Source organism: Dama dama, chromosome 12 (assembly GCF_033118175.1).
Source record: "Dama dama isolate Ldn47 chromosome 12, ASM3311817v1, whole genome shotgun sequence".
NCBI classification, from domain to species: domain Eukaryota; kingdom Metazoa; phylum Chordata; class Mammalia; order Artiodactyla; family Cervidae; genus Dama; species Dama dama.
In genome coordinates, this window is record NC_083692.1 from 77,317,066 (window position 1) to 77,326,114 (window position 9,049).

General features: G+C 42.2%; 1 pseudogene; it reads left to right on the forward strand.

Annotated features, from left to right (window-relative positions):
- The first annotated feature begins 7,681 nt into the window (after positions 1–7,681).
- Positions 7,682–8,516, forward strand: LOC133066990 (T cell receptor alpha variable 18-like; annotated as a pseudogene).
- Positions 8,517–9,049: the final 533 nt, after the last annotated feature.

The following is a 9,049-nucleotide window of genomic DNA, read 5'->3' on the forward strand; positions in this document are numbered from 1 at the left end:
ATTCTCTGATCCAAAGAAGAATGAACTGAACATGATTCAGTTTTACCACTGTTTATTTCTAGTCTGATAGTGTTATAATTTGGCAAACTGTTGTGCAGACATCTAGCATTTCCTTCCTATAAAGGAAGCGTGTGACGTGACACAGACTGCCCTCCACCTGCTGACTCGTGGGACAGAAGCATCACAGCCCAGGAGCTCCGCCTGTGCCTCTTGAGCAGAGGGCGCAGAATTTAGCTCTGGATCTGGAACAGGGGACATTTCACTGTAGGGAGGAGCTACCAATATGCTGATGCCAGTGTGCTGAGGGCAGGCATAGCCTCTGTCTGTCTTGGTAAGGATGGTCACACACAGAACTCATGCTCCTCTCTCAGTTCCAAGGTTGTGGGGCGGGACAGATCATTGTTATCTGATGCATTTTGAAAGGAAGGGATAATGGGCAATTGGAATCAGGGCATTAGGTCCAAGCCACTTCATCCCTTATGCCATCATGGTTATAAATATACACTCTTTCCTGCAGGATCCAGCATGACCCAGAAAGTAACTCAAGTTTAGTCTGCAATTTCTGTGGTGGAGAAGGAGGCTGCAACCTTGGACTGTGTATATGAAGCTAGTAGTTATGGTTATTATTTAAAAATCAGACATCACGTTGAAAACTGGATTTCTTTTTTTTTTTTTTTTTCATTTATTTTTATTAGTTGGAAGCTAATTACTTCACAACATTGCAGTGGGTTTTGTCATACATTGACATGAATCAGCCATGGAGTTACATGTATTCCTCATCCCGATCCCCCCACCCACCTCCCTCTCCACCCGATTCCTCTGGGTCTTCCCAGTGCACCAGGCCCAAGCACTTGCCTCATGCATCCCACCTGGGCTGGTGATCTGTTTCACTATAGATAATATACATGCTGTTCTTTCAAAACATCCCACCCTTGCCTTCTCACACGGAGTCCAAAAGTCTGTTCTGTACATCTGTGTCTCTTTTTCTGTTTGGCATATAGGGTTGTCGTTACCATCTTTCTAAATTCCATATATATGTGTTAGTATGCTGTAATGATCTTTATCTTTCTGGCTTACTTCACTCTGTATAATGGGCTCCAGTTTCATCCATCTCATTAGAACTGATTCAAATGAATTCTTTTTAACAGCTGAGTAATATTCCATGGTGTATATGTACCACAGCTTCCTTATCCATTCTTCTGCTGATGGGCATCAAGGTTGCTTCCATGTCCTGCCTATTATAAACAGTGCTGCGATGAACATTGGGGTGCACGTGTCTCTTTCAGATCTGGTTTCCTCAGTGTGTATGCCCAGAAGTGGTATTGCTGGGTCATATGGCAGTTCTATTTCCAGTTTTTTAAGAAATCTCCACACTGTTCTCCATAGCGGCTGTACTAGTTTGCATTCCCACCAACAGTGTAAGATGGTTCCCTTTTCTCCACACCCTCGCCAGCATTTATTGCTTGTAGACTTTTGGATAGCAGCCATCCTGACTGGAGTGTAATGGTACCTCATTGTGGTTTTGATTTGCATTTCTCTGATAATGAGTGATGTTGAGCATCTTTTCATGTGTTTGTTAGCCATCTGTATGTCTTCTTTGGAGACATGTCTGTTTAGTTCTTTGGCCCATTTTTTGATTGGGTCATTTATTTTTCTGGAATTGAGCTTCAGGAGTTGCTTGTATATTTTTGAGATTAATCCTTTGTTGCTTCATTTGCTATTATTTTCTCCCAATTTGAGTGCTGTCTTTTCACCTTACTTATAGTTTCCTTTGTTGTGCAAAAGCTTTTAAGTTTCATTAGGTCCCATTTGTTTATTTTTGCTTTTATTTCCAATATTCTGGGGGGTGGGTCATAGAGGATCCTGCTGTGATTTATGTCAGAGAGTGTTTTACCTATGTTCTCCTCTAGGAGTTTTATAGTTTCTGGTCTTACATTTAGATCTTTAATTCATTTTGAGTTTATTTTTGTGTATGGTGTTAGAAAGTGTTCTAGTTTCATTCTTTTACAAGTGGTTGACCAGTTGAAAACTGGATTTCTAACTTCTCTATAAAAATATCTAAGAGCACAACATCCTCTGGGGTAGAGGTCAAAAGTCGTGTTTGATTGCATAATGCCTTTGATATAGGCTCATTTTATGTTTAAAATCTATGCAGATTTACCATTCACCACATGAATAGCCCAACAATAAAATTTTAAATTATTAGTCATAATATAGAAGCTGATCCACAAAGCAAACAAATCTGAATTAACATCTCATGGAAATATAGCTTTTTCCCCCTGTGATTTTTATCATCACAGCATAGATCCCAGTGTGAGAAATTTCAGTATAGTTTATTCATTAATTCTTAGTGTTCTGGTAAGCATTGGGGAAATGTTAGTTGGCAAGACAGATGTGATTTCTGCTTTTATGGAGCTCATGTCCCAGGGGGCTGAGTGGTATCCAGTACCGGATAGCAGGCAGAAAGGACATCACAGCATAGACTGTGTGGCCTTAAGCAGGTGTTCGCTGTGACTTTCTGTTTCCTCATCTGTAACGTGTGCAGGTTTGTTATGAAGCTGCTGTTGAGTTAACGTTAGTCACTCAGTTGTGTGCAACTCCTCTGCAGCCCGTGGGCTGGAGCCCGCAGGCTCCTCTGTGCGTGGGAGTCCGCAGGCAGGAAAACTTGGGTGAGCTGCCACTTTTTCCTCCAGGGGATCTTCCCGACCCAGGGACTGAACCTAGGTCTCCTGTATTGCAGACAAATATTTTTCCTTCTGAGCCACCAGGGAAGTCTGTTCCAAAATCTTACTAACCTCACAGGGGTACTTAGTTCACTATCCTTTTTGAGTTCCTAACACCTACTATTCACCCCTCCCTTACTTGAAAAAGAACTATTAGATGTTGTAGACATTATCAACGTGCTTCTCACATTGCTTCACAGTGTTAGAGTGATAAGAAGCCATGGGCGCAGGAAGAGAGTAGAGTGACACGGGAAGTCACCGACCTTTAATGCATCAGAAATGCTGTTCTGTGTCGCTGGACGGGAGAGGGAGGAGGGAAAGGGAGAGGAATGCAGGCAGGGGGGAGGGCAGGCACCGACTTTGTTCTTTCATCCTGAATGCTTTTGTATACGTTTGATATTATCCTTAATAAAATGATGAATTGAAATTAGCTGGATTCAAACCCTGTCATCTGCATCACAGCATGACTTCTGAGGTTCTCCTTAGCCTCTCTGTGCATCAGTTTCTTAATATGTAAAATGGCAATAATAGAACCTACTTCTTGGACTTAAAAATCAAAATCATCTATATATCTCATATATATATATACCTGCCTGTATGTTTTATATAAATAAAATTTTAAGCACAGCTATATATTATGGCCTCTTGATACAGCTGGGATCACTCACTGATGACCATTATTAATATAAAAGGCAGAGTTTCTTCCAGTACCTACATCAGATTTTCATTCATGTCATTTTTTTTTATAACACACAGTTTCTCCTTATTTTTCAAGAAAGGAACCAAAGCTCAGTGAAAAGCCAGGGCCATGCTGGCACTGCTAGAAATGTCACCTGTGGTCAATGTTCCCATCCTCAGCAGCCCCTCCGGACAAGCACCCGGTCCTGGCAGAGAAGAGCAGGTGACTTATGTTCAACATAAAAATGCCCTTCTCAGAGCCAGGCAGGGCCACTTTAACTCCCCTGACTATATAACTGAAGGCATATTTTGCCATATTTGTTGACAGATCAATGAAAAAATGCTCTAAGACATGATCAATATTCATTGCAGCCTTCAAACTGATTTGGTTTCAGCCCTGCACACAGTCAATAAACATTCAGCAAAGTTCCATATGTGAAGATAAATGATAATGAAGAAATGGCATTTTTCACCTGAAAAAAATATATATTGCTATTGGATAACTTGTAAGACACAATATCTCGGTAAGTTAAGGAAGGATTTTTCCTATTTTTATTTTAAGATTATATAAACACTTTTTCAATATATCTGAAACATGATTGATTGATGAATTAATTTTCCCTGAGATGATGTGATTACTGGCAAAGAGGATAGTCTCATCCTGTATCCAGTTTGAAGGCAGACTGCCGTTGGAGTGGAGTGAGTTTTTCACCTGCTCCAAGAAACTAGGAGCAAGTATCACCCCCTCCCAAGGCAGGAACATCTCCCCGCTCCTCTGCTCATGAGCAGGGATGTGGAGCCACTTGGGGCAGTGCTTAGCATCTCTGCTACAATTGGGCCCATTGCACAGAGTGTACTGTCTGCATCTCTGCAGGCCAAACTCCTGTCTGCAACTTCGGGACCAGACTTTCTGTAAGGACAGTGGGGGACACAGAAGGAGAAAAGAGATATATGTTTTATTTCTGGGCAGTGTAGGAGATGTGGCATAAACACTGAATCATTGTCATTTTATAATTTATAGGCACAACTATAAAAATGCAGTTTAATAGTTATAATGGTTTAATATTCCTGGAGGGTGTAGTCCCCATCCTTATTTAACAGGATGGATGTCTGAACACCCACCTGAAGGTAAACACAGATTTCCTCCAAATACCCTAGAGTCTTGCACACTGGGTGTTGGACACCTGAGCACTGGGGTTTCAACATCTTGATAAACAGGGCATAGGAAGGGAGAGGGAGATAAAAAACAAAGCTAAATCTGAACAGTGAAAGAAAAGTGTCCAAGCAAGTTTTATTCCCCTGGTGGTAACTGAGTCAGTGCTCTACTTCCATTCTGATCCCTCATTCCATATCTCTGGGTCCAGACTCCTGGGACTACAGATAGGGTAGAGGATTATTTTTTTTAACCTGCTCCTCAGTCAACTGAAAGTAGCTTGAGATAGGAATCATGTCTGGTTTTGGTTTCCACGTTGTAGACAACTCTGTAAGTTTCCAGAATGAATGCTGGAGCCCAGGGATTTCTGAACATGCACAAAAGTTTAAGAGAACCCCGGTGATCCGCTGAGCCAGAGAGTCCTGCCAGCATGATAACTCGACTCAAGACCCTAATTTTAGGGGTAACTTTGGTCCAGGGGATAGGACTCTGTGCTCCCAATGCAGGGGGCCTGAGTGTGATCCTTGATCAGAGAACTAGATCTCACAAGCCGAAATTAAGACCCAGCACAGCCAAAAACAAAAAGAAAACAGAACAACTCAGCAAACAGTTGTGTATTTAAAAATTGCCGTAATTTTAGAAAAACAAGTCATTTTGACTGTTAAGAAATTCTATGTCCATTAATAGGTATCATTTGAAGAAGACTGCTCTTGTGTTCAACTGACTTGGTCATTGCCATTTAGAAAAATTTATTTTTAATTGGAAGATAATTGGAAGCCTACAGGTAAAAGGATGACACTAGAACCCTTCCAAGCACCATACACAAAAATAAACTCAAAATGGATTAATGACTTAAATGTAAGGCCAGAATCCATAAAACTCTTAGAGGAAAACATAGGCAGTACACTCTTTGACATACATCACAGCACGATCCTCTTTGACCCACCTCCTAGAGTATTGGAAATAAAAACAAAAATAAACAAATCGGACTTAATTAAGCTAAAAGTCACAGCCATTGTTCCTAGGTTGACAGCACTCCCCTTAAAGCCTGTGTAAGGCAACCTCACAGCTAGCTGCAACGTCCCCATGCCTTAAAATGGTTTATGTCAGCAAAGAACAATGTTTTGACTTCTTAGCATAATACAGTCTTACTTTGCATAAGGTAAGCCCAATCCTAGAGAAAACAAGCTATGAAATGACCGTATTAAATCTTCTGGCCCTTCACTAGCCCAGATAATTGCACAGGAATCTAGACAAATGGGCTGACAGACAGAGCAAACAGTTCTTTCCATTGAGATTCGTGAATCCCTAATAAATAAACAGAAGACAGATAAATACCACATACACATGCCTCTGGAATGAAGAGTGCCTGGCTAATATATTCAGCATCTAAACTTGACATCCTAAAAAAAAAATACTTAGTTAAATTAAAACAACGATGTGACAAGAAGTAAATGATAGTATGTCGGTCCTTCAATGGACTGGAACCTGGTGGTCCAGAGTCGACGATAAGAAAGTAAGAGAGAGAAAGAGGCTGATATCCCCTGATTTATGTGGAAAGCCAATAAAGTTCTGTTCTTAGAGCTCGCGCTGCTGCACATTGGCACCAGGCACCTCTCAAGTGGGTGAAGAACCAGTGCGCCTTCCTGAGAGGGTCTTAGAAGCCCCGGCAAAAGAGTGAGCTCAGCGGGCCTCCGTGCTCCAAGGAATTAGCCTGAAAGAGAGAGAGAAGGAAAGAAAGAAAGAAAGACACGGGGACCCAAGCTCTGATGGAGCAAAGGTGATTTAATCAACATGGTGTGGGCATATATACTGTCTTACAAGGTAGTTATTCTCAGCAAAGATAAAGATTAAAATTCCAGGCTTACAAAACATAAGGCGATCCCTATTAAAGAGAGAATTGTAAACAATCACGTTTTACCGTATGGTTCATAAGAAGGAAGAGGGTACTTATCACCGTCTTGAGAAACTAATGAAGGAAATGCCTGGATTCCTCAGCCCCAGGAAAGGCGTGCCTCTCCTCTTAATTCCTGAATATTCAGGAATTAATAAGGACCAGAGGATTCCTGACAGATCCAAAACAGCACACAGGAAGCCTCCTGTTAAATGCTTCCTGACAATAGTGATTCTGTTTCAAGACCCGAGATACCTAGTTAAGGTCACCTGTCCTTCATGAGACTAAAGGTGTGAGGTTGCTGTCATCCAGGATGGTCCAAATTCCGCCACCCCCCCCCCCCCCGCACCCACTCTGCCCCCCAACCCCTGCCTTGTGCTTATTTCTCTCTTTCTCTCTTTTTTGTCAACATTCCTCCCCTCAGGTACAGAGGTCCACAAGTTTTAGGTATTTCAGGATCTCCATTCTCCTATTCTGTCTCAATCCCACAGTGAGACAGCTGCACTGTTTTTGGCAAATCCCTCATGCACTGGTGCCTAGAAACTGCCTCTAGGAAGTAAGCTGGGCAGTGTTTGTGGTCATCTCATCTGTTTTCCTTATCTCTGTGCTACCTAATGTTCGAGGTCCAAACATAGTTTTCTAGTTGGAAGATCAACTCTACTGTTATCAGTGAAAAAGAAGTCACATATTTTACTTTTACTGTGTTTTACAAATCTGTCATTCCATGCTAAATCAAGATAATAACCTTATCATTTAACTACACATTATTTGACACCTGCCTTAGAAAAAAATTTCTCCATGGCATGTTGACAGAGTCAACATGAATATAACTACTTCAGAGAAATGACTTGGGGAGAGGAGGAAGCACTTTCCATACACAGGGATCCTTCTCTGACCCATGGGAATCAGAGACATACTCGAGGGAGAAACCTCTGACTATTCCATCTAGAAATTGTAACTGGGGTTTCTTGTGAAACTAGAGACACCTGTGCCATGAAAAAAATTATGGAAGTAATAATAGAATATTTCCCTAAGCACGCTTATGTTTAGGACTCTCTTCTTAGGGTCCTGTCCCATTCTCCTGTATGTAATCCCACAAGCTGTTATCAGGAGGAATAGGTCAGACGCGACTGTGGTGCAATTCTCACGACCACCACCAGAGAGCGGGGCTTCCTTCAGATGAGGTTCCTCGTTGTGTTCAGGAGCTGGTCTCACTTGCCTACCTTGCAGCCACAAGACAGAATGTTGCTGCTGTGCAGAAAAGGGCTCTCAGTTTCTGAGTGAGGAGCTTCTGTAACATCCAGATGGAGACTAGATTCGTTAGACTGGTGTATTCCAGGGAACAAGGACCGTTTTCTTTTGCAAACATGCATTCTGTCACTCACTCAGTTCTTCTGATCATCTTAATATTCAGTAAGTAATATTTTATTCTAAACCTTAATGATTTTTCACTTTCCTATAACTGTAGGTAAGTTTTGGTTTTCTTCTCTGACTGAGAACTCCTCTCCTGTACATTTCTATTATAACAAAGTGATTTTCTTGTAGGAGGGACCAATGGTGACTCAGTGAACCAGACAGAAGGCCCAGTGACTGTCTCAGAGGGGGCTCTCATGACCCTGAACTGCACTTACCAGACTGCTGATTTTACTCCCTATCTTTTCTGGTATGTCCAGCATCTCAACAAAGCTCCTCAACTCCTCCTGAAGGGCTTAACAGCAGACAAGAAGGTAGAGCATGAAGGTTTTCAGGCCACTCTTGTTAAGGGGGACAGCTCCTTCCACCTGCAGAAACAGGCAGTGCAAGCATCAGACTCGGCTGTGTACTACTGTGCTCTGAGGGACACAGTGATGGAGGGCTGCAGGGGGAGCTGAGCGCAAACCCAGATGCAGATGGGGCTCTGGCTGTGGGCAGCCCCGGAAGGAAGTATTGTTTCTCTCTCTAGTGTGCTATGCTAGATGTCTTGTCAACGCTCTTCCAGGTCTGCTCGTCAGAGCCAATTGGACCTAGGAATTCTTGGGTTGCCCTACAGAGAGGAATCTGGTGCAGGACAGTTCAAAAAGGAACCTAAGCGCTTTTCTCCAGGAATGCCTGTTTTCAGCCCATCCACATGCCCCCAGATGGCATAGAATCCCTTAAAGTGACATTAACACTTCGATGACAATTCAGAAATATGCTGAAATATTTCACAATGTGTTAATGAAAATTCCAAGGCACATTGTTAATGGATGACGGTGAGACCTGGAAGTTAGTCTCTGGGCCAAGACTGTGTATCCTGCTGAGCTTCACCTGCAGACACTCCATCTTCAGTGACTGGAGCTTTATTCTCTCTTTCCTTAACTTTTCTATCCCTTCTGGTTGCTCCAGAAATGCTGCTGCCTAAGTAAGTTCCAGGAGGAGAACTTCCTGAAAAGATATTCCTTCTGTTGATGGCCCTGTGGATCAGAGCAGCCCTCTGTAAATATCGCAGGTGTTGTGTGTATTGTTTGTATTCATACTGGGTGCAGGATATTCTCTTTGCTAATAACCTCATCTCAGGGAAATGAATGCCAAAGAATGTTCAAATTACCATACAATTGCACTCATTTCACATGTTAGCAAGAT